This window comes from Oncorhynchus kisutch, linkage group LG8 (genome assembly GCF_002021735.2).
Source record: "Oncorhynchus kisutch isolate 150728-3 linkage group LG8, Okis_V2, whole genome shotgun sequence".
NCBI lineage: Eukaryota > Metazoa > Chordata > Actinopteri > Salmoniformes > Salmonidae > Oncorhynchus > Oncorhynchus kisutch.
In genome coordinates this window covers 66210231-66236493 of record NC_034181.2, presented here as the reverse complement: position 1 = coordinate 66236493, position 26263 = coordinate 66210231, and the positions used below count along the sequence as shown (strand labels likewise).

The following is a 26263-nucleotide window of genomic DNA, read 5'->3' as shown; positions in this document are numbered from 1 at the left end:
TACATATTATATCAACTTAAACGTGCACTTCGTCATCAAAAAATAGACTGACTCAGATTCATGTTACTCCAATAAACATTATGTAGCCTAATCAATGAAATGAAGCGGGTTAGTTGTATTTGTGCGGATCAGGGCGGCTTGGAGCTGTTAGAACAGAAAGTGTGCATGCTGAAAGTGAGGGATTGTCAATTTCTTTAAAGAGAATCAACAATAGAATTATCATGACAAAAGGCAATGGGACAAGCTCAAAGGTTGATTTCTAGAATACAATATTTCCATTTGGGGGAAACCAAACGTGGTAAGTGACCATCTCTATAAGAGGCGAAATGTTTTGGGGGGAAAGTGAAGGGGAAAAAGGCAAACCTGTGGATAACCTCACCGATCTATACTACAGTTGTTAGTATTGATCAACTGTCACCTCTTTGAACGCAGTCGTTTGGAAGTTTCTCAATTTATCAGGAATAATTTCTGCACAGATAATGCACAGATATGACTTGAGTAATGCCAATTATGCTTGTTTTCAGATAACTCTTTGATTGAAACCATACACTCATAGTTAAACATTTAACCACTATAAGAAAGTCATTCACAAAAACCACTTGGAAGTGAAATATCAAGCGCAGTGAGATGATTAGATAAATTGTTATAATTTGTAATAACAGGTGAAAATCAGTAGGCCTACAAAGTATAGGATTAGGACACTTAGGAAATGTTATTGATTATGACTGAATTCAATCCAATATATTCTACCTGTATTGACCTGCATAGGAATATTAGATATGAGAATCATTGCAATGCAAACTCCCTCAATGCATTTCTTCCTGTCAGTAGCCTCTGCTGCTTGAGTGTTTGTTGTATACATGTTTTATACATAGGCCTACTCAAACACATATAAACATCATAAAATTTAGAATTCAGTGAGTTAGCTTCGTGGCCAATATCACACACAGAGGCTAGCTACTCAAAACGAGTGGACTGGACGTGGGCCATATCCATACCATCTACACACACAGGAAGTTGGAGTCTATGCTTTTCACAACTTCAATTTCAATTCTGTAACTATTTTAAATACATCGCCGATATGCTGTCGAGGTATTGTAACATATCGCCAAATTGATTTAGTTTTGTATTACAATGGTGTTTTCAAGTGTTATTTGTAAACTATTGTTTTACACTGACAGTAGACTTTATAGTCTCCAATCCCCCCAGGTCTCTCATCTCCCTATCTCACTCTCACTACTACCCTGGTCTCTCATCTCACTATCTCCCTCTCACTACTATCCTGGGACAAAGCATATTTAATCGAGACAAATCTCCGTTTTTCATTGAAGGATTCCACATTCTCACGAAACGGAGTTATGTTTGTATCCAGAAGTCGGTTATTACACATGCATGAAACTACAGTTACAGAACGTATCGGTCTGACTCACAGTGAGGCTAAGGCAGACTTATCAGGTGCATCTTAGCTCAAATGATACATGTGTAGACATATACAAGTAGTGATCCCTACACTTGATAGTGTGGAATAAGCCTTTTTAAACTTTGCACATCATTAGAAGTAGTGTTACAAGCTTTTGCATCTCTAAGGCATTCAAAGAGAGCCATTGCGTCTCGTTTAGTGCTTAAAATGCACGGATCATGTTTAAATTGCGTATTACGTTTGCAAATATGGAAATAAATGGTTAATTAGTATTGTCATAGGTGTTATTCAGTCGCTTATAATGTGCATTCTTGTTTAAGTGGCATGCTGTCTTATCCCACACGTTAGACATGTATCATCATGAGACTAGGCATTCATTTACAAAACAAAATGAAATGAAATAACAAGCTATTTAGTTGTCTATAGCAAATATGTGCATATCTTGTCAAAGTTTCCTTATGCATAATGCTTTATGTCTCGGTTGCTTGTTTCCCCGTACTGTCCAACTGTAGCCTTTCATAAAAATATTGACTCGTGTCTATAAGTTGTATAAATACATTTAAAAAGTATCTCAAACTCCAGCAGTCAGCACGGCTGTCTCAGATTGCATCTAGTCTCACTACTAACACAAGTGACAATATAGGAAAATGTAATAAATGAATATAGGCCTTTACTGTGTTTTAATATAAATATGTTAATAATAAGAAATATAAATGCGATATAGCCTAAAGTTAAAAAACTAAAAAGAACGGACAAAATGCAGCGAAGCGCGGGGTATTGCGTGGTTTGCTGCGGCTGTGGCGTCTATTCCAGTATTAACTTTCACTGTCTTCCTTCTAATCAAACTCTTACTTTCCGCTGTACTTAATTCCATATTTTCAATTCCTGATCATTACTTTCCTCTTTTCTTCTTCCATCTATCCATCCCTCCCTCCCTCCTCTTTCTCCCTCCCTCCCTCTCTCTCTCCCTAGCTCTCTCCTTTGCTGAATCTTATTGATCCAGAAGGTGGCTAATTAGCCCTTCCCGTCGTGCCTGTGTAATGAAGCACATGCGCACTGAATTAATCACAGCCATTTTTTGCAGGAAACTAATTAGCAGGAATAAAGATCCAAAGAGTTTTTTTCTTTTCAATCATCAGATCTCACTTTCACCTCTTCCTCGCTCCCTCTAACACAAGACTCATCGCCTGCTTTGCATCCAAATTATTTTTATATTGCCCTATACAACTAATACTTGGTTTTTTTACACTCCGCTACAACAATGATCTTTCTTTTGCCATCCTAAACGCAAACTGACCAAAAGGGACTGCCTTGATGGGATCTTTAGCCGAATCGTCTCAATACTGGATTAAAAAGCAAGGATCACAAAGCGGCAGCGAAAAATTGTAAGTTACAACTTTGCCGTTTCTCTCTTTTCCTCTCTCGATGTTTCTACGATTCGATTCTTTTCACTTTTAGTAGTGGGCTAACCGAAGGTTTCTCCTATTATCCAGATACGCACCGATCTTCACTATTCTCACATTCTGAGAAATGACAGGCGATCACAAGTTATATTCATGCAAGTAGTTTTGTTTATTCTCGGTTTTATTCGTATCATTACCTGTGTTTACATCTGCGTTCGTCCTCGTTCTCCTCATGACTGGAAGAAAAGAAATGGTCAAGACAGCGATTCCTCTCCAAGAAGTAGACCACAAAAAACATGGATTTAAAAACACATTTGTGCTTTTCGATGGAATCAGGAAAGATAGAGAAGTGTTATTGGTGTCAAGAAACACATTTTGAGGACGATTACGATGTGAAAGGGTTACATTCAGCCTACGGAGTGTAGCGGGAGCTGCACATGAGCGTAGCCAGGAAAGGAGCACATTAGTCCAGCTTGTGGGTCCGTGTATGTCCCGCGAAAGAGAAACACCGTCCGCATTCTTATTTTGACAGATATACCACTTGATCGGTCCGCTGTTTTCAGCACCATCACGGGTTGATAAAATCCTTTATATTAAGCAACATTATCACTTTCCGATTCGTTTCGTTTCTTACATGTGTATTTCCCTCCGCCCCGCTTTACATCTCAGTTCCTCTACTTTTCTCTCCCCCCACTTTGTCCATCATTTTCTTTTATTTTTCATTCCTGTTTGCTTCTTTGAAGCGATGTTAAAGTCGATTCTTGCTGATTCCCTGACGGAGTCACATGCAAATCGATCGGTAGGCCTATGTGTGTGTGTGTGTGTTTTGTAAGTCTAGTGTGTTTCATGACAAGAGCGGATCAGTAAGACCTCGGGTACGGGAGAGCCCATAGCCGAAGCAGAGAGTTGAGCTGCGGGTTGCATGGAGAGAAAGGAATGGTGATGCGAGCAGAGAAAGGGATTTACAGAATAGGTTGGCTGTCCGACGAGACAGATGACAGCTCTTATGGATTTTTATGGAATAAGTAAGAGCAATAATATAACATTTCCTTCCCACTGGATATAGCTTACCTTCATAACAAATAACAAACATTATACTAGATAGGCCTACAAAAAGGAAACATTATCAATGAAAACTCAAAAGCTATTGTATAACGTTATTCTATCACCTAACATGCTTCCCTGGGTAATAATAACAACCTTATTACTGATTTCTAAAGGAAACCTAACGATTTCTCTCCTAAAACAACCAGACACGAGACTAAATCAACTTTGGATGCATTACTGTCAGAAGAAATAGATTAATCATACACGACGGATTGTTTTGAAAAAAATATTACTTGAGAATTTTACAAGAAATATCTAAACATAGGCCAGATTTGAATTGATAAGCAATAGATCGACTAGTAACACGACGCTGGGACCGTTTAGGTTTGAGTGAGAATATAACTAGTCCTTCCAGGAGACGGACGGATAGACAGTAAAAAGCGGAAATGCTATTGACCTCCCGACGTTTAAGACCCAGAATGCAGCGCCAAGATGCCCAAAAAGTACAGAAAACATAGAACACATGGACGAAATGGAGGACTCTCGAAGAAAGAGTGAAAGAATGAGCCAGCCCGACGAGTTTTCGCGACAGAGGGATGGAAAAGAAAAGCGTTTTGCAAGCTAAGGCAAGGCAGGGATGTGCTGGTTTGGGGGAGAAAGAGGGGGAGGTTGAAAGGCTGGGGGTCAGACGGCAAGAAACAGGGGAGCAGGGGTCACCGAGTGAGTGCAAGAGAGATAAGAAGGAAAACCCCTACACAAACAACGAGGGAAGGCAGTGGGAGAGTGAGACTGGGGGAAAGGAGAGGGGTGGGGGGGGGGGTATGTTGAGGGGTCACACGAAGCATAACACTGAGATTGTGGGGGTCAGCAAGTGCAAGATAAAAAAAAACATGAGTCTAGTTTGGTAAACAGGAGAGAAACACTATACAAATGTTTCTATGGGTTTCTAGTAGGATGAAGAAAAGTATTATAATGGGGTTTGGAGACTCAGACAGAGAGTAGGGGAAAGACAGAAAGAGAAGGAGAGGAAGTGAGGGAGGGGGTAGGAGGAGAGGGATAGAAGGGGTCAGATAGCCATGGGCCATGGAGAAGAAATCAGGGAATAGTGCAGGAAAACAGATCCTAACACCTTTCAGACTTGCCCCAACTAGAGGGACCAGTAGCTCCCGCATAGATAACTCAGACCAGCAGTATGTCCAGGACTCAGAGGATACTAGTGGGAGAGAGTGAAAACAAATATTCTAGCAGGCGCAGTGGAGACATTTTTTAAATATTTTTTTTACTTCAAGAGAAAATATAATACCTCTTTATTTTTTGCTTATATTATTATTTATGTATTTCAGGGGGGGATACTTGGAGCAGTAGATTTTGGGCCTGTAAGTCTGTTTTCCTGTATCTCTGCTCCATAGACGTAGGTTGGGCAATAATTACAGGCGTGACATAGGAAAGGAAATATAGCATAGTACATGTGCTGTGCCAGGACTCCCTCTCATCTCGCCATCTCTCTTTCCCTCGCCCATCTCCCTCCTCTCTCGATCTCTCTGTCCTCCTCCTTTACAAAACAAATAGCAACGCTACTCGGTGTCATCTCACTTGCTCTTAGAAGACTCCTGGATTTGATATCAAAACCTTTGGTAGAAACATTTGAAAAGCAACTACAATATGTGTACTACAGATTAGGAGGATTTTGATGCGTTTTGATATTTTTGAAAAGTAATTATCCAATGTATAATATTTATGTCAGCTGCATTTACCAGCTCAGGTATGGTTTAATGGGGGTTTAAGATGGTTCTTGATTTCCTTGTGTTGTACTCTGTTAGAATCACATAGCAGATTTATGGTTAGGTGTAGTATGTGATTTGGTAAACCATTGTATCAGTCTGACCATGCTGTGTATTCTGCTTAATAAGGGGACCGTGGGTTGGGTAGATGTCACAAGGAACTATGTTTTTAGCATAGATAGCTACAGCACACTGAAAATCATTGTAAATACTCAACTTTGATTTCCAATTCATTAGTAATGACCAGGGTTGTGTTTTTGTAAGGTATTACATTCCTTTAATCCTTGACAGACGGAAGGAGAGGGACTTAAAGCATGATCCTCAATTTGCATATATATTTTTATTACATTTATTTACAAGGACTTTATTGCATTTGATCTCAAGACTATATTTTGTTTTAAGGTCTTTCATTGTGAGTCACACAGTTTGTTTATATTGACATAGAACAATATTTATTTTATAGATATATTTACATAAAAATATATTTGGTGTACATTTGTACACTTGCCATTTTGTCTTTACCCATAGTTAAATGTTGTACTTTACTATTCACTATCACCATGTAAAGTTAGATAATGGTGTTAAACCATAGGATACACATAATAGGACAGAACGCGTAGCCTGCAGTATATGAATGCCAGCATATCTGGCAGAATGTTCTATCACTCTATGTGTAGGATAGGGTATGTATTCTGCCGGGGAGCATGATGTGGACATTTAACTGATGCTGTTGATAAAATGTGAAATGTTCCATAATTGTAATTATCATCATTATTAGTATGATGTTTATTATCAACATTATTACTGTTATTACAAGTAGTAATATACTAGGAGTAAGGACATTCGTATCACAGTTATGTTGTTCTTTATCGTGATCTTTGTTTATAATATCATTAGCAGTGAATAGTCAGTAGTCTGGTGACGTTAGGTATTTGATTGAGGTTCCTGTTTCAGTGATAGTCTGTAGATGACGCCCTATTCGTCTATCCTGTGATACTACCTGTGTTATCTCAGTATGTCCGGTTCCATGAGCATATTTGATTACTGGTGTGTCTGAGACTGAGTGTGCAGGTCCTATTTGGGCATGTGATTGGAGGGGAACGGAAATAAGGGGTTTAGTAGTGATGAAATAAAGAGCTGAGTGGTGCCTTGGTTACAGGGTAACGTGAGGCAGAGAGACAGTTACCCTGGTCTTCTACTGCCCCCTTCCTCCTCCCTCTCTCTCTTTCTCTCATTCCCTCCCTCTCTCCCTTGCTCTTGGGGGCTGGCAGCACCCCTAGGGAGAGAGAGCCCTCTTTGGGCCAGCGCCAGGCCGCTAAGGGGCAGCCAACGCATGGACTATCACAATATATTCACCAACCGTTGGTCACGTTGCCTAATCAAATCCAAAAAGGCTTATTTTTTCCTCCAAAAAATATTTTTTTACCAGCGATGATGCCTGATACATTGATATTTAAATAATTTACATCACTAATGATTTATTATTAATTATAGCAATGAACTATTATTATTATTATTAATAATAATATTTTTGGTATTATTATTACATTCATTTAAACCAGTTAATTATTTTAGATTATTTTAGTTCATTTATCACAATCTTAGATTTTGTTTTGTGATTGTACTTATGAGAAATTACTTTTACACTTGGTTGAACTGCTGTAAGGGTGAGGATAGTATAAATATGAATATGTTTGTGTAGATTAGTTTTCCATTGATAGCACTGGAGAGAGAAAGAGGCGTCTCCCCCCTCCATTTGCTGTAGGGCTGTGTGTAAATGAGTTTAGCAGGAGCAGTGGCTCAGATTACAGATTACGGTTTTGAATATGCAAGCTTGTACAGCCAGGACCTGTTCTTCCAGTTGTCCCGTAGCCCAGGCCAGTGGCATACGTGTCAGCCGTGTCATTAAGGAGGGGACTGGGGGTGGGACATGGGGTGGGGGCCAGGAGTTGACAGTGATTCTTAGGTGTGTGTGTGTGTGTGTGTGTGTGCATGCTCTACCTGGTTTCTGCTCCCAGCAGCCCTGAAACGCCACGAGATCTCCTCTATGCCAGCAGCGAACCGATTTTCAGTCCATTTCCCTGTCCTCTTTTTGAGCTCTTGTTCTTGCTGTCGTTCTTTTATCTTCTTGAAGTGAAGTTGGCAGGAATTTCTGAGCTTTGCTGTTTCACAATATGTTATTGTGTTAACATTCTGTAAATCATTGTGGGGTAGATTTACACCTGGGAAGGTGTGTGTACTGTATGTGTGTGTCTGCTCTCTTTTTCTGTCGTTATTCCTTTTTAGGTGGAGGTGTGCAATGTCATGTCGTCAATTTGAGAGAATTTCAGAGTAATCCTTATAAAATGCAGGCGACCCCCCTTGTGAATATTACTGCTGTCTGTGTATATACACCACATGAGCTGTTGGATATTATCGCTGACATATCTTCAAAATACAAAACAAAGCAGACATGTTTTGTTTGGTAATATGTCTGAACTTGAGAACAAGAGGAACCAAAAAACCCACACCTCACCTAATTAATGTGCTAGAGAGAGAAGAGGGTTAGATACGGATTTATAGGTAAGAATTCCTATACGCTATTTCACTATATTTTCCATGTTTAAGCAGCTATAGATGGCCTTCCATGTTGGCCACCCGGCCTCGTTGTCATTTATATAGCACTACGTAAAAATACTGGCTGGTATGCGCGGATTGAGAGTTACACCTGGTGCTCCTATTAGAATGCATTACGCTACACTCAGATTTGCATCCAAATGCAAACATGGTTATTGAGAGCGATTTATACTTTTCTGAAAACAAATACAGATGTTTTATGCCGTACACGTGTGGAAGTATGTGTGTGTATGTTTTAAAATGAGACACTTTTCTCAATCAGCATAATTAGCAATCTAATCATTAGAAAATACCATTGCTATTGTACACTCTAATGTTAATGTTAGGGATATGATTTGTAGAAATCATTTATGATTATTACATTTTTATTACAAAAACACACACTGACAAACAGAAGCACTGGTAGCTCCTGTCATTTCCCCCATCAGTGTGTAGAGATGTGTGTGATGGTTGTAAAGCAGTGTTAAGGCATGCTGCTAGGATGTTGTATTTTGGCAGGGACTGGTCCATGAGTGCTGTGTGATGTGATGCAGACGAGTGCCAGAGAAGTAGTAGCATAGCAGGTTAGCGGCAGCGGAGGCTTGGACAGCAGTAGCATAGCCGGTTAGCGGAGGCGAGAACAGAAGTAGCATAGCAGGTTAGCAGCTAGTGGAGGCTAGGACGGCAGTAGCATAGCCAGTTAGCGGAGGCAAGAACAGCAGTAGCATAGCCGGTTAGCAGCTAGTGGAGGCCAGGACAGCAGTAACATAGTAACTAAGGCCGTGTCTCATATTCAGGACAGCAGCGGCTGACTGTATCTCCCCGCTGTGCAGGCGGGCTGTGCAGCGTGCGTATGTAGCCTACGTAGCTACGTACCCGGGCGACAGGGAGCACTCCAGGGGCTGCCCAATTGATCTTCGCAGTACCCCCACCCCTACACACCCGGCCAGGCCCAGCCCAGCCCACTCCTCTCCTGGACCCCGGAGACCAGCATTCCACCCTCGACACTTATCATCACAAAGGACAGAATGCATAAAACATGGTGGACACACAGACAGAGGTCGCCTTTCTCTCCCCACACTGAACCATGGAACAATGCATGGAGCCTTCTGGTCTGTGACTCTGATGACACGCTCACGCTCTTTTCATCCTCCTCTCTTTCTTTGTCGTCTTCTTCCTCTTCCTCTGCGTATACTTGTGCTCAATGCAGTGATGCCTGTCCACATATTGTTGTGTTAGTTACGCCGTGTCTATCAGTAATATGTTATTGTCAGTGCTAGTCAAATGTGCATTATGTAACTGAAACGCTGCTGTTAAAAATTCACGGAGTGAGACTCCCCAGCGAAGAAGTGTGTGTGTGTGTGTGTGTGTGTCATGTGTGCTGTGCTATGTACACCGGGTTCCAGAAAGGCCATGTGTTATGACATTTCATCAATACATCTTTTTGGATTAATTGCATAATTCTGTCATATTTTTTTAAGAGACAAGCAACATTAATACAATATTATTTTTTCTAATGTGACTACGCTCATTTGATAATTTTAATATTTCATAACAATATATATATATTTTTTACAGCATATACAAAGGCATAAATACGATTTTCCATCAACTTAAATAAAGAGTATTATAATGATTAATTCATTAACATTATGGTAAATGGTTCCAGTAGGAATATTCTTTTTTCTGTCGTTCTGTCAGGTGATCCTGTTCATACGTCCATCCGCAGCAGATGTCATTTTGACCTCACTGTTTTATGGCTAGTTAGCTCAAGGATGCAACAGGATTTGCTTTGGCTGCGTGTGTGTGTATTATTAGGTAGTAGTGTGTGTGTGTTTGTGTGTGTGTGTGTGTGTGTATGAGCATGCAAGCCTGTCAGCTGCAGCGATGGCCTCTGTTTGTCGGTCAGTGGGCAGGCCAGGGAGGGAGTGAGGACACAGAAAGAGCCAGTGACAGTCAGACAGTTCCTCCCTGCCTCCATTACACTGCTCCCTTAGCTCCACATGTCTAACTCACATGACACAATTTGAAGATTCCAGATATATTTGCCTAAAGGTGTTAGTGTATTTGTTCAGGTGGTGTTATCCATCCAAGATATTATCCATGTACGGTCTTGTTTTGTTTATGATTCTATATTTGAGATGTCAGTAGGATTTCTTTAAGCAAATACAGGTTTTTTACTCAATATTAATTTCTGCTGGATATTCTTTTTATTTTCAGGTGGAGGTAGCATTAATTTGAGAGGCTAGCAGTGCTGTGTGTTTCCAGTCAGTTAGTACTATGATTCAGTGGATATAGCAGAGGTGGCCGTGTGGGGCTGTCCCAGTCCCAGTCTCATGGCTGGGCCGGGTCTAGGTTAGGCTGGGCTTCAGGAATGCGTCGTGGGGATGTGTTGGACCCCAGCAGGCCCATTGCACTTCCTCTCTGTGTACCTCACAGCTTATCCTCCTCAGGATTAGAGAGAGAACAAAAGAAAGTAGGGATTGGAGGTGCCCCCCTCTCCTTCACTCACCCTCTTTCTCTTTTTCTGTGTAAAAAAAAAAACTCTAACAAAAAGCGTGATTCACTTGCAAATGTGGCAGCCTGTCCAGGTCCCCCATGGGGCAGAGAGAGAGAGAGAGAGAGACGGATAGAGAAATGGAGAACGGACGGAGAGCAACGGATGGAGAGAGAGAGGTGGTAGCAGCTATGCTCCCTAACCTCCAGTCTCCTGGAGTGTGAGGCCTGCTCTCAACGGTAGGCCTGATAGGACTCTAGCATCTACTATTTTTGTCTGACGCTCAGGAAACAACGACTGCTCCCGAGCTATTCACATCCCTAGCATCTCACCTCCTGGGCTTAGAGTACGCTATGCACGTGATGAGACTCAGTGTGTGTGTGTATGCATGCATTTGACAGCCATTGTGGCCAGTGTAATATTTATGTAATATTGCCATTCTCTCCGGGTTCCTGGGAGGTGGTCTGTTGTTGTTATCCCCCTGTTCAGGGGGCCGTCGGGGCAGCAGTGAAGGGGTTAAGAAGTGGGGATAGCCCCCTTTGTCTCTGCGGCCCTCTTTGCCATTGTTGCGGTGGAATTGAGCTCGGTGCACCTCACTTGACCACAGCAAAGCAATAAAATGGCCTCTAAGTGCTGCAGCCTCCCTAGCCCTCTGATGGCAGCCGTCCACCGGGCTTTCACCGCGTTCACGCTCACACACACATGTTGCTAACTACCTTTTTTCCTCTAGCATTCTCAGACCAGCTTATTATTTAGTGCAATTTTTGTTTTCTAGTTTAGCGAGTGCTAACGAGTAAAATATAAATGATATATTTTTGATATATTTTTTATTGTGTCACAGTGCACACTGATGCTTGAAATGCATGTAGCTGATACTTCTAAGCATTAGTTGACTGTGGTACTTTTTATTTTCCTGTTCTGTCAGTCATTATATTAGCCTGCTCATTGTGAGAGACATTACACAGGTTCTTAATATAAATATGTGTTGTGTTATTTTGATCCAAGTAGAAACATTCAGTGAATGTAAGCACGGAAGCATTTACAGCTATTGTCATGAAATAATTGTTTTAATATCTAGAGACATTCAGCATATGTGCTGCATATTTACATTGATCATTAAAGTCATTTCAATGCAATGGCCCTGCTTGTATTTTATGAGCATAAAGGTAATGCTATAGCATTGTGTTCAGTTGAAACGTCAGCTATCTATTTAGCTACTGTGTTGGGTTAGTGCTGTACTGTGTGTGTGTGTGTGTGTGTGTGTGTGTGTGTGTGTGTGTGTGTGTGTGTGTGTGTGTGTGTGTCTGTGTGTCTGTGTGTCTTTGTGTGTGTGTGTGTGTGTGTCTGTGTGTGTGAAAATGTCAAGGCCAATGTCTGCCCCCCTCTCTGAATGTGTGTTCAGACATCAGATCTGTCCCGAGTGCTGCAGCCATTTTGGTGCCTTTTTAGAGGTCTCTATTAACACAACCACAGAGGAGAGGAAATGATTCCATTTTAGTTTCAAATGACATTTTTACATAGACTTGTTCATAATGCTGTTGTTGCATTATATATGTTCTCTGCCACCTTGTTATTCATTTATGATGAGATATACTATATTTATACACAATGAGGCAACATGATCAGTTTCTCTTCAGGGTTTTGTTATTTTATGTGATGTTGTTTTGTCAGTAATGGTAATAGCTATGGGGATAGTGGTATAAGGAGACACGCAGTAATATCATTATTTAGGGTGGGGCCTCATTATGCTAAGGTTTCCACGTATGGTGCTGGAATTGATGATTGTTTATATCACATTGTCCTCTTGCAGACATTATAATTAAAAAGGAGAAATACGCTGTCTGTCTCTGTCTCCTCTCATCAAATGAGCATTTAGATGTCAAACAGGAGATGTCAAGAGAGCCATCTGATTGGCTGGGGGGGTGTAATTGCCCCTGTCCTCCCCCCTCTCTCCTGGGTGGAACCTGTTTATGCCAGGTGTCCTACAGACTGTATTAAGCGTTGCACTGGGCTGCAATTAAATCAACACTTCCTCAAAGCCACATTATTACACATCCACTGTCAGATGAAGGGCGTCTGTCCTGCATGCTTCCCCACTCCACTTCTCCTCCTCCCCACCATCCCACGCTCCATCTCTCTCTCTCTCTCTCTCTCTCTCTCTCTCTCTCTCTCTCTGTCTCTCTCTCTCTCTCTCTCTCTGTCCCTCTCTCTCTCTCTCTCTCTCTCTCTCTCTGTCCCTCTCTCTCTCTCTCTCTCTCTCTCTCTCTCTCTCTCTGTTTCTCTCTCTCTCTGTCTCTCTCTCTCTCTCTGTTTTTCTCTCTCTCTCTGTCTCTGTCTCTCTCTCTCTCTCTCTCGCTCTGTCACTCTCTCTCTCTCTCTCTCTGTCTCTGTCTCTCTCTCTATCTCTCTCTCTCTCTCTCTCTCTCTCTCTCTCTCTGTCTCACTATACCTAAAACAAATGCTACTTGCTCATTTTCCCTGTGTTAAATGAACAAACACAAGGACCTCGGAGCCTCATAATAAATTGATTAGAGAGATGCAGACTCCCACACAGTAGCACCCAGTACTGGAGCTGTGTGTGTTTGTGTTTGGCTTGAGGAGGAGGAGACACACACACACATACCCAAGTGAAGTTAATGGTAGACCGTCTGCCTCTCCCCACCCCTTCTGTGTGTTTTGGCTAGCCACGCTCTGATCACTGTATTGTGGCCGGTGTCTGGCGTGGTGGTGACAGACGACAGTGTCCTCCTGGCCTTTTCATATTCAACACGCATCATCCCTCACTCCCATGACTGTTTGGTTTTCATTTGCAGGTTCACTTACCTCGGCACGGGGCTGTGCTGTGCTGGGGGTTTTGGGGCTTGAGTCTAGAGGGGGGTTGGGGGCCCAGGCAGGCCTCGGGGGACCGACGCCAGGGTAGACGGCCGTGACAGACTGGTGACCCTGGCTTTGTGACGTCACGTAGCCCGTCTGGTCACTGCATAAGGCTGATCAGATCCTAGCTTCATAAGTCTGATCAGATCCTAGCTTCATACGGCTGATCAGATCCCATCTTCATGCGGCTGATCAGATCCTAGCTTCATACGGCTGATCAGATCCTAGCTTCATACGGCTGATCAGATCCCATCTTCATGCGGCTGATCAGATCCTAGCTTCATAAGGCTGATCAGATCCCATCTTCATGCGGCTGATCAGATCCTAGCTTCATACGGCTGATCAGATCCTAGCTTCATAAGGCTGATCAGATCCTAGCTTCATACGGCTGATCAGATCCTAGCTTCATAAGGCTGATCAGATCCTAGCTTCATACGGCTGTGTGATAGGATTCATAAGGCTGATCAGATCCTAGCTTCATACGGCTGATCAGATCCTAGCTTCATACGGCTGATCAGATCCTAGCTTCATACGGCTGATCAGATCCTAGCTTCATAAGGCTGATCAGATCCTAGCTTCATACGGCTGATCAGATCCTAGCTTCATACGGCTGATCAGATCCTAGCTTCATACGGCTGATCAGATCCTAGCTTCATACGGCGGTGTGATAGCATTCATAATGATGCGTACAGCAGCAGAGAGCTGTGGCCTATTTGTAGATGTGAAAACAAAACACAGCCTCTGACGTTCTACTGCATCTAATGATGAGTTAATCCTCCCGTGGTAGAATGACTAAGTATCAGTTTATCTCTCTGTCATTTCATACTTGGGTAAGAAAAGGCAGCTTTTTTTCCCTTCCATTTTTTTCATACCGGACAGGACAAACTGGCCTTCTTGTTGAATGCAGGCATAAACAAATAGCAGTGAAGTGTTGCTGTGTGAAGCAGCAGAGGAACTGAACACAGCCTGGACACATTCACCAGGTCAGCCAGAGGTGAGCGTTGGGCTGGGAGCTCAAAGACTGAATTCTTTCAGTATTTATTTGTCAGGTGCCAGTGTTCTTTGTAGCTACTCTCTTTTTTTGCCCCCCCCCCCCCCCCCCCCCCCCACACACTATCACTCTCTCTTCCTCTCTGGCTCTCTCAGTAGTCAACGACTTCAGGGCAATGTTTAAGCAGGTTTCCTTTGGAGTAGGTTGTTAATCGCCTGCGGTTGCTGGAAATGTAGAAATTGACACAGAGCTTAGGCTAATTTGTGTAGCATCTCTGCTGAGGCTCAATGTGGTTTTTGCAGATCAGGTGAGGTGTTCTGTGTAGGACAGAGTGAGAGCATGGTGGTAGGTTTAGGTTTGGCCTCATTTCTCCTCTGTGCTCTATAAGCCAGGTGTTCCCTCATGTTGGGTCCTGTCCCGGTGTGGAGAAACAGGCTGCATCATTGCAGGTGAGAACCAGGCCTCTGGCGCTAACGCAGCTCTCTTCCTACCTGCCTCCAGCAGGGCTCCGCCGCTAACACAGCTCTCTTCCTACCTGCCTCCAGCAGGGCTCGGGCGCTAACACAGTTCTCTTCCTAACTACCTCCAGCAGGGCTCCGGCGCTAACACAGCTCTCTTCCTACCTACCTCCAGCAGGGCTCCGGGGCTAACACAGCTCTCTTCCTACCTGCCTCCAGCAGGGCTCCGGCGCTAACACAGCTCTCTTCCTACCTGCCTCCAGCAGGGCTCCGGCGCTAATACAGCTCTCTTCCTACCTGCCTCCAGCAGGGCTCCTGGGGCCTGCTCTCTGGGGCTGTAGAGGCCTGTGGAGGGTTGCACAGGGCTGGGGGATGAAACAGGAAGTGTCCCCTCTGTGCGGTGGTTCTCTCTTCTATTCTGTGCCAGAGCAGACTAGTTATTAGCAGGCCTGGGAGAGAGGCTCTGGCTCTTGTCCTCTCTCAGCAGCAGGGCCAGTTTGTAGGTGACACAGGCTTTGTTTATATTGGCGAGGATAGGGGGAGGGGAGGGAGGGAGGGGGAGGTGGGGGGAGGGCACAGACACCAGTCCCATCACTTCCTTCCGTTCTTTAGCTTTTTTTATGAACCACCATTGTCATAACAACAGTGTGGACAGAAAATGACATGTAAATGGGTGAACAAAAGAGCCCTCATACAAAGACATTGTTCCAACATTATGTATAGAAACTCCAGATTTATAGACACGGTTAAAGCACCGTATCTGGTGTATCTCCTCTTCAATGTGAAGCACCATGTAAAAGTGGTTTGACTGACTAGTCTAATCTCTGAGCTTGGTCTGCTCTGCCAAATCCCCCTATCTCTCCTCTCTCTCCTTCTCTGTGTAAGTCAGGTCACATTAAACAAGCCTGTGTGTTTTGACCCTGATCAGCAAAGAACACTCTTTCTCACACTCCTCAGACCTCCGGTTTCCTAAGAACAATCCGGTGCATGTGTGTGTGCTGTAGAGGGAGTGTGTGTGTATGCTTGTGTGTGTGTGGTGCCTGCGTGTATGTGTGCACACCACCTGCACCCCCTTGTTTATCCCCCAGTACTGTGGCTAGTGTCAGAAAATGTACTTTGTCATGACGACCGGCTGTGTGGGCCTTCAACAGGAAGCCTCGCTGCACTGTTTCACAACCTCACTAGAAACAGGAACCAAGTGAAGTTGAGTACCCGGCTACCCTTTACCACATCGCTCCATTCACGTCTCTGCCATGCCATGAGTACCAGCCTGCAGCCAGAGCAGGCACGAGGCGCAAGAGGGCCCCTGGGACCCCCTAGAGGGGAAGAGGTATGGCGAACGTCTGTTTTGGGCACAGCTTGTGTCAGCGTGTTTAGCACTAGCCTGTGAGGGCATTTATATGCAAATTATAAACAACCAATTGGTTGGCTAATTACACTGGGGCTATTGTGTCAGTGCCAGCCTGGTTGAGGAGAGGAGAGGCAGGGAGTTTTACTAACACGCCAGGCCGGGTCTGGACTTCCCCCAGCTTGTTTACTCATTGTCTTTCCTTATTGCCCCCTCATTGACACTCCCCCTTTGTGTTGGAGGGGCTATTTCCCTTCATGCTGGCTCCTCCCTGCATGGTGTAGTGTAGAGTTAATGTACTAGATTAAAGAGGCAGTACACCAGCCCTGTTTATTCCCTCTTTTCATCCTTGCCTCCCATCCTGTTCTCCTCTCTTATTTTCTCTCCCAGCCCAGCCAGGTCACAGTCAGACAGGGAGGAATCAGCAGCCTGTTATCTCTCTCCCTCCTACTATGAAATGCTCTGCTAATTACTGGGGGTGTTAAAAATGCATTTAGGTCAGGTTTTTAATGCCATGCAAATTTATGAGAAGACGGAAGCAAATATTAACTTGTAGAGCTAATGACAGTCATTGACTGGGGACAAAGGTACACCAATCTTAACTGACAAATGGCAGGGTTCCTCAATGTGCTCCGGTGTCATCTCCCTGCGCTAGCTGTTGTCAAGGGCTGGCAGGCAGGAGGAGTAAGGGCAGCAGGGGAGCTGGGAGCACACAGTCAGCTCAGGCTCTACTAGAGGCCCAGGCTTCCTCAGGCCTACTGTCAATGCTTATGCACACTGTTACCATAGTCTATCTTGTCCTTTATAGCATTGCTGCGTGTGTACTATCAGAGTAAACTCACAAAACATAACTAGCTGGTTCACTGTAGTTTTCATTTTTGAAACAGGTAAAGATATTACACCTTTTCCTGACCTCCTCTACATCCCACAGTGTGTTTGTATGTCAGATGGCAAAGGTGAAAGATGGTATATTACAGACTCGGTGAACGCCACAGCACTGTACATTTGATGGTGTCTGTCTTGGCTTAGTGGAGCAGCACTGAGAAGTGTCAAGCCCTGATGACCCCATGGACTCTGGATAAAGAGGATGGATGGCTGATAGAAGGCCAGGGGAGTCAGGACCAGGCTAGGCCAGGGGAGTCAGGGCCAGGCTAGGCCAGGGGCAGCATGCCCCTTGGACACCCAGGACCAGGCCCAGCCACCCAGCTGTCCTACGGCGTGACTCCACTGTGACAGCCAATCCACAGAATGAGCTGCCTGTTGATGGAGACGTATCTCTCTCTCCCCCGCCTTGCCTCCCTCAGAAATGACAGCAGTGCTGTCAGTAATTACCATTGATAGAATTATGAAAGGGACTAGAGATGCAAAGAGCCTACAGAGGGCGAGGTAGAAGGAGAGAGGGAAACCATCCATTTTGAATAGAGAGGTAGTCCCAGGCATCCTGACATGAGACGAAATGGGTTAGCAGCGTGGAGTTTGAGCCTGGCCAGATTCCCCGGTACTGAAGACAAAGGTTGACCTCATCAAAGTTGGAGCAGCTAGATGAGCTGTAGTTCTCTGCTGTGCAGATGTACAGTTCATCCCTCTGCAGCTGTTTCTCCTGCAATTAAAAGCAAATTAACAGTGGTGCCTCTTTTGTTATTCCAAATAAACAACTATTGTGTGTGTGTGTATGTATGAGTCTGTGTGTGTATCTCACCACATTCTTGAATCTCTGCTGAATAAACAGCCATTTCAGACCGGGCCTGCTGCATTCCTGGGGAATCATTTGGCTTACGCTAAGACAAAGAAAGAAGGAGAGCTGAAGAGAGAGAGATCAGGTTTTGGTGTTGCTTTTTCCCCTGTTCTGCCACTTGGATTTCGCCGCCATGTTGCGTGGGTAGCCGGCACCTGTGGCCCTCACCACGCTAATTACACCCACCCATGAACACACACACACACACACACAGTGGGGGAGACTGTTGGCTGGCCAAGGCAGGCTGGATCAAAGGGCGTGTATGAGGGAGCCAGGGCACCTCGTAGAAAGCAGCTGCTCCTCGCTGTCTCTCCCTCTCACCCCGGCCTGACAGCAGCTAGAAATATGAGGCCTCTCCGGACCTCTGGCCTGGGAAAAGAGGACGGCCTGACACACACATTCACAAAAGCTTTTGTCTCAGCACACACACACACACACACACACACTAAGAAAGCCTTTTGTCTATGTTCATTCGCTCACATGGCCACAAATACAAATAGACTTAGAATACATTTCATTATATTCTACATATTCTCTCACACATACAAAAGCATTACATTCTCACACGCTTCATTTCTCTTTATTGCCCATTTAATGCCACTCTTTCATTTGCTGTTTTAGTCTATTTGTAGGCCTTTCCCCTTCCTTCTAGCTCTCCATCTGCATTTCTCCCCACCTCTCCCCCAACGTCTACAATTCAGTCTTTCTCTCAACTAGTCTATCCTTAACTTCCTCTGATGGTGCTTTTATTCCTCTCTGTCTTCCCCTTTTCTCCTGGCCTGTCTGTGCTTTCTCTCCTTGGCCCTGGCTCTCTCTCCGGTGTGTTCAGGCTCTGACAGAGAGGGTGAAAGGCATTCAGCTCCCTAATCCGGGCTCCCTCCATCAGGAATGCTAATGTGTGTGCGACCCGCCGGGCCCAGCAACATCTGCAGGAGCCTGTGCCGAGGGCCCCCCTCCACCCAGGCCCTTTGAGCCGCTCAGCTCGCTGCCATTATTTCATTGTTTCACTTCACGCCTGTGACTGGGTGGTGCAGGGCGGTTAACCCTCTGCTGCACAGCCCAGTCCCATGTAGCCTAGTCCTGCTACTCACAGAGGAGACAGAATGGTGCTGAGGAGGGGTGCAATCATGGCCCTGGGAGGAACAGCCCTTTCCCAGGGCAGACCTCCCCACCTGCACCCCCCCCTCAGCACCACTACTCACTCACAGTGTGTGTGTGTTGAGGCAATCTGTTTAAGTGTACAGACTGCAAGCTCTCTGTCCATATAGCTAATGGTGAGTTAAGGCGTAATTGCAGGATTTATCCTCTGTGTCCCACTATTGGACGTCACATAATGGACAGACCTAGTCCGTATGTCAGGCAGGGCAAACTGTTATTTGATAGGATGAGATGTGATAGGGGGTGGGTGTGTTAGCCTATCAAATCCTTGTTATTAGATTTTCACCCGCCCCTTTTGCCAGGTTTTTGAGTTGAAAGAAATTATTGTTTGGATTGTCTCCGTTTTCAAAAAGATGAATTACTGGTAAAGCGCAACTGACAAAGCGAATCTGCGTCAAACCGCAGCGCTGCTGATTGAATTACACTTCTCCCCAGTCAGTCCCAGTCCTGGACACATTCCTCCATATGCACTCCAACTCCACCATGCCATGGACAGACAGACATATTAGATTTCTGCCTCTCCCTCTTCATCCATGTCCTCTCTATAGCTTTGAGAGGTCTGTGATATGGGACCTGTCAGAGCCTGGCCCTGCTCTGCTCTCTGTCTAAGGAGAATCTCTGTGGGTCACAGACAGGTATGGATAATGTCTAGAACCCACAGCCTCTCTAATGGCCGGGGGCTGGGCTTGGAGCTACAGGCCCATGCAGGAGGCGGAGTTCCCAGATTGGAGGCAAATGCAAATGTAGCGTCTAGTAACGAGCCTCACAAGATGGAGGGAAATTACAGTGATAATTTAGAAGGAATTAATTCAAAATACTGACACTGTCTGTTGTTGAATCCGGCATAATTAAAGAAGGGAAGGAAAGTGAGTGTGAGTGGAGAGATTATTGGGGTCTTTCTCGTGGATAGACAGACAGACAGCATGGGAGATTAACTGAAATGGACACCCTGCGCCTGATTGAAATCATTTGAAATGTGGTGAGGGTTTAATGCAATGTCTGCAGCTGTGTCCAGGGAGGGAGGGGTGTGTGTGTGTGTGTGTGTGTGTGTGTGTGTGTGTGTGTGTGTGTGTGTGTGTGTCACCACTCCATGACTAGCTAGACTGTTATGACAGGTTATGTTTCATTTCAACCTCCCCATTTTGAGTTGGCCAGCCAATAGCAGGGAGGTGTTATGGTGAGGACACACCAATGCATCGTTCATGTTGGAGCTATTTTGGCCATTTTTATCAAAGCCACGATTAATCATTACCTTTGTGCGAAGCAGAGTTGCTGTTACCATGGGGACCCAAATGATCCGCACTGCTTTGCATATCAACAGAAAAAGTTGCCAAGAGCTAGGTGGAGGCCTTAACTGCAACCAACCTGCCTGGCTCTAAAGAGAGCTCCATGGAACAGGCCCTTCTCTCAGCCCCTCTCCTCCTCTGACAGGCCTGTTAGTGGGCAGAAACAGACAAATAGTCTTCAAACAAAGCTCTCCCCCAATATTCAAGATGGTGCCAAATGATCACGGCTAGTTTAAAGCAGAGAGGACAAAACAAGTAATGAATGTGTTAGTACTCACAGTAGTCCCATTTCCATTTGAATGATTTCCCTTTATATCAGATGTGTCTTTTGATTATGATGTGAATTACAAAGTTCATTTAATTTAGATCTTACATTTCTCAAAAGGAATTTTTCAAATGAGCGAGTCGCCCAGATCTGTCCTTGTGCATGTTAATTCCTTCAGAAGTCAGTCTTGTGGTGCTCAGACGCCATGGGGACTCCCCTAAAATACAATAGGGGACTTTGAATAAATTGTGTATGTGCTCTCCTCTCTTCTGTATCTAGCCCAGACTAGGCTGTCCTCAGCCCTTATCAGTGCTCATTCACACCAGGGACCTGAGGAATGTCCTCCATTTTAGGATCAGACCACATGCCCCGACAGGCCTCCAGACACCTCCTCCACATTCACAACAACAGCAGCATCACACATTGTTATATACTGTTATCATGAACAGTCAACATGGGTGCCACCTCTGGATAGTTTTAGTAGCTAGATGTCTATGCTGCGTCATCTTCCATATGGTTTTCTGCAGCACATGATATATGAATTCCTATGTAAATAAGTAACTAGGTTTGTAGCCTCTCATCCCAGGGTTTTCTTGGTGGTTTAAAAGGAATGGGCTCGATGCAGCCAAATTGGATCTGGGTATGTAAATAACACTCTGATGTTTAATGAGAAACAAAGTTGGCTAATTATAGCAGCTGGGAGAAAGACGAGGAGGACAGTGGGAAATGTTTCCATCACTCCCAGGGTCTATAGATTACTGCCTAATTGCCTAAATCGAATCAGACCGAGGCATTAGCTAGCTAGCGAGGAGGACGCTGGGACTGAGAGAAAGATAGAGACAGAGAGGGAGGATGGCGTGATTGCACAGACCCATGGGTGATTCTCAGGAAGGACAAGCTCTCATGGACTCTGGTATGGTCCAGCACAGAGCGTGACCCAAAGCTATTTGTTTCAGTGAGCACACCTTTCAATTGGCTATGTGATGACCTTTTTAGTGCCCCTCCTCCCCATGACTCAGTGTTGTGGTTTTAGGCCTGATATGTCTCCCATGCTAGCCCAGTGTCAGTCCCTCCTGCCCCCCACCCCCCAGGTATTGACGTGGAGACGAGCATGGCACTATAATCTCCGCTGGCACGCCAGCCAGCTGCTGAGCTGATTCATACTCGCAGGCGGAAGTTTTTCAGCTGTAATTACATGTAATTCTGACGAATGTTTATGCTGGGCCCAGCCAGAGAACTTCTCTCCTAATGACTAAGTAGCACTTAGCATTCCTCCTAAACATTTATCACCGCATTATTTTTTGACCTTTTTTATTTTTGTAGGTCAGCACCTGAAACATTTGATGGGAAAACAATGGTATTTATGTGATATTTGCAGTTAGATGATTAGATGAACATGCCATGATGTCCTGTCTAACAGAGGGAGTTTGGTGGAGGGTAGCATAGTGAAATGGGATCTTTCCCTACCATGATGTCCTGTCTAACAGAGGGAGTTTGGTGGAGGGTAGCGTAGTGAAATGGGATCTTTTGAGGATAAACGTTGTGAACAGACAGTGTCTATAAATCCCGGTTTGTGTTTCCTCTCGTTTATTTCTGTGGATGAAGGAAGGAGGAGGAGAAGGAAAATAACTTGTTTACTTTACCACAGTTAATTCCTCTAATTCCTCTAAATGGTGGTGTGCGAATATAAAGGATATTTCTGGCCATAGCAGCTAAATGCCTGTGCTGGTTGGGAGTGCAGTGCTCTGTCAGTAGTAGGCTGTACAGTGTGGGGGGAATAAGAAGAAGCCCCATTGGATCCCTTTCATCCTAGGAGTGCAGGGATATTGAGGTCAGCTGTCCAAAATGATCTCATGTTAAGGAATCGGCGAGTCAGCAGGGTCAGAGCAGAACCGCCATGACGACACTTTCTCCACGGTGATAACGCAGCCTGCCTGCCGTCCTTCCTCCCCCTCCACTTCCTTTTCATGGGAACAGAGAGAGAGAGAGAGCGAGAGAGAGAGAGCCTCAGCCTGCTCTGTGTCTGTACCCTTTCATAGGGACCAGGGGGGAGAGAGCCTCAGCCTGCTCTGTGTCTGTACTCTTTCACAGGGACCAGGGGGGAGAGAGCCTCAGCCTGCTCTGTGTCTGTACTCTTTCACAGGGACCAGGGGGGAGAGAGCCTCAGCCTGCTCTGTGTCTGTACTCTTTCACAGGGACCAGGGGAGAGAGAGCCTCAGCCTGCTCTGTGTCTGTACTCTTTCACAGGGACCAGGGGGGAGAGAGCCTCAGCCTGCTCTGTGTCTGTACTCTTTCACAGGGACCAGGGGGGAGAGAGCCTCAGCCTGCTCTGTGTCTGTACTCTTTCACAGGGACCAGGGGGAGAGAGCCTCAGCCTGCTCTGTGTCTGTACTCTTTCACAGGGACCAGGGGGGAGAGAGCCTCAGCCTGCTCTGTGTCTGTACTCTTTCACAGGGACCAGGGGGGAGAGAGCCTCAGCCTGCTCTGTGTCTGTACTCTTTCACAGGGACCAGGGGGGAGAGAGCCTCAGCCTGCTCTGTGTCTGTACTCTTTCACAGGGACCAGGGGAGAGAGAGCCTCAGCCTGCTCTGTGTCTGTACTCTTTCACAGGGACCAGGGGGGAGAGAGCCTCAGCCTGCTCTGTGTCTGTACTCTTTCACAGGGACCAGGGGGGAGAGAGCCTCAGCCTGCTCTGTGTCTGTACTCTTTCACAGGGACCAGGGGGGAGAGAGCCTCAGCCTGCTCTGTGTCTGTACTCTTTCACAGGGACCAGGGGGGAGAGAGCCTCAGCCTGCTCTGTGTCTGTACTCTTTCACAGGGACCAGGGGGGAGAGAGCCTCAGCCTGCTCTGTGTCTGTACTCTTTCACAGGGACCACAGGGAACAAAGGAGTTAAAAGAGGCTACTGACTTTAATATAATAATAATAATACATGGGACTTATTTAGAGCTTTTCAAGAACCCACAGTTGCTTTACAATTATAGAAATGACAAGACAAACAACAACAAAAACTGTCAAAACAAAACATGACTAAACAAAAACATGAATAAAGAGAGGGGTGGACTCAAATAAGGGTTCATGGTAAGGGGTAGAGTAAGGGGTAGGGTAAAGGGTAGGGTTTTAGGGTAAGGGGTAGGGTAAGAGATGGGGTAGGGTAGGGAGTAAAGGTTTAGGGTAAGGGGTAGGGTAAGAGATGGGGTAGGGTAGGGAGTAAGGGTTTAGGGTACGGGGTAGGGTAAGGTGTAAGGGGTAGGGTAAGGGGTAGGGTAAGGTGTAAGGGGTAGGGTAAAGGGTAGGGGTAAGGTAAGGGGTAGGGTGAGGTGTAAGGGGTAGGGTAAAGGGTAGGGGTAAGGTAAGGTGGTAGGGGTAAGGTGTAAGGGGTAGGGTAGGGGTAAGGTGTAAGGGGTAGGGTAAGGAGTAAGAGGTAGGGTAAGAGGTAGGGTAAGGTGTAAGGAGTAGGGTAAGAGGTAAGAGGTAGTGTAAGGGGTAGGTTAAGGTGTAAGGGGTAGTGTAAGGGGTAGGGTAGGGTAGGGGTAGGGTAAGGGGTAGGGTAAGGTGTAAGGGGTAGGGTAAAGGGTAGTGTAAGGGGTAGGGTAAGGTGTAAGGGGTAGGGTAAGAGGTAGTGTAAGGGGTAGGGGTAGGGTAAGGTGTAGGGTAAGGTGTAAGGGGTAGGGTAAGGTGTAAGGGGTAGGGTAAGGTGCAAGGGGTAGGGTAAGGTGTAAGGGGTAGGGTAGGGGAAGGTGTAGGGGTAGGGTAAGAGGTAATGTAAGGGGTAGGGTAAGGTGTAAGGGGTAGGGTAAGGGTTAGGGTAAGGTGTAAGGGGTAGGATAAGGTGTAAGGTGTAGGTCAAGGTGTAAGGGGTAGGGTAAGAGGTAGAGTAAGGGGTAGGGTAAGGTGTAAGGGGTAGGGTAAGAGGTAGGGTAAGGTGTAGGGTAAGAGGTAGTGTAAGGGGTAGGGTAAGGTGTAAGGGGTAGGGTAAGGGGTAGGTCAAGGTGTAAGGGGTAGGGTAAGAGGTAGTGTAAGGGGTAGGGTAAGGTGTAAGGGGTAGGGTAAGAGGTAGTGTAAGGGGTAGGGTAAGGTGTAAGGGGTAGGGTAAGGGGTAGGGGTAGGGTAAGGTGTACGGGGTAGGGTAGGGGTAGGGTAAGGTGTAAGGGGTAGGGTAAAGGGTAAGGAGGGGTAAGGTAAGGCGTAGGGTTAGGTACTGCTCAGTATGGTGAAGAGAGGAGTGTCTCTAACTCGTGTCTCTCTCCCAGTCCTACCTGAGGGTGCTGTCAGAATTCAGGTGGAGCTTTCCCTGTTTAGATAAATGAGATCTTTACTGTTCATACTGACTATCTCCAGCTGCATGGACCCCCCTTTAATTCTAAACAAACATCTGAACTGCTGAAAATAGCCGACGGGCCGTAGGGTAAGAGGTAGGGTAAGGTGTAAGGAGTAGGGTAAGAGGTAGTGTAAGGGGTAGGTTAAGGTGTAAGGGGTAGTGTAAGGGGTAGGGTAGGGTAGGGGTAGGGTAAGGGGTAGGGTAAGGTGTAAGGGGTAGGGGCAGGGTAAGGTGTAAGGGGTAGGGTAAAGGGTAGTGTAAGGGGTAGGGTAAGGTGTAAGGGGTAGGGTAAGAGGTAGTGTAAGGGGTAGGGGTAGGGTAAGGTGTAGGGTAAGGTGTAAGGGGTAGGGTAAGGTGTAAGGGGTAGGGTAAGGTGCAAGGGGTAGGGTAAGGTGTAAGGGGTAGGGTAGGGGAAGGTGTAGGGGTAGGGTAAGAGGTAATGTAAGGGGTAGGGTAAGGTGTAAGGGGTAGGGTAAGGGTTAGGGTAAGGTGTAAGGGGTAGGGTAAGGTGTAAGGTGTAGGTCAAGGTGTAAGGGGTAGGGTAAGAGGTAGAGTAAGGGGTAGGGTAAGGTGTAAGGGGTAGGGTAAGAGGTAGGGTAAGGTGTAGGGTAAGAGGTAGTGTAAGGGGTAGGGTAAGGTGTAAGGGGTAGGTCAAGGTGTAAGGGGTAGGGTAAGAGGTAGTGTAAGGGGTAGGGTAAGGTGTAAGGGGTAGGGTAAGAGGTAGTGTAAGGGGTAGGGTAAGGTGTAAGGGGTAGGGTAAGGGGTAGGGGTAGGGTAAGGTGTACGGGGTAGGGGTAGGGTAAGGTGTAAGGGGTAGGGAGTAAGGGTTTAGGGTAATGGGTAGGGTAAGAGATGGGGTAGGGTAGGGAGTAAGGGTTTAGGGTAAGAGTAGGGTAGGGTAAGGGGTAGGGTAAGGGGTAGGGTAAGGTGTAGGGGTAGGGTAAGGTGTAAGGGGTAGGGGTAGGGTAAGGTGTAAGGGGTAGGGTAAGGTGTAAGGGGTAGGGTAAGGTGTAGGGGTAGGGTAAGAGGTAGTGTAAGGGGTAGGGTAAGGTGTAAGGGATAGGGTAAGGTGTAAGGGGTAGGGT

At 45.7% G+C, this 26263-nt stretch overlaps 1 protein-coding gene across 1 annotated transcript in view; it reads left to right on the top strand.

The window, feature by feature from the left end:
- Positions 1-2403: 2403 nt before the first annotated feature.
- LOC109895393 (zinc finger homeobox protein 3) overlaps positions 2404-26263 on the top strand; it is a 184757-nt gene continuing 160897 nt past the window's right edge. The window contains 1 exon segment of the mRNA XM_031830911.1: positions 2404-2805. The gene's annotated coding sequence lies outside the window, so the exon portion shown is untranslated.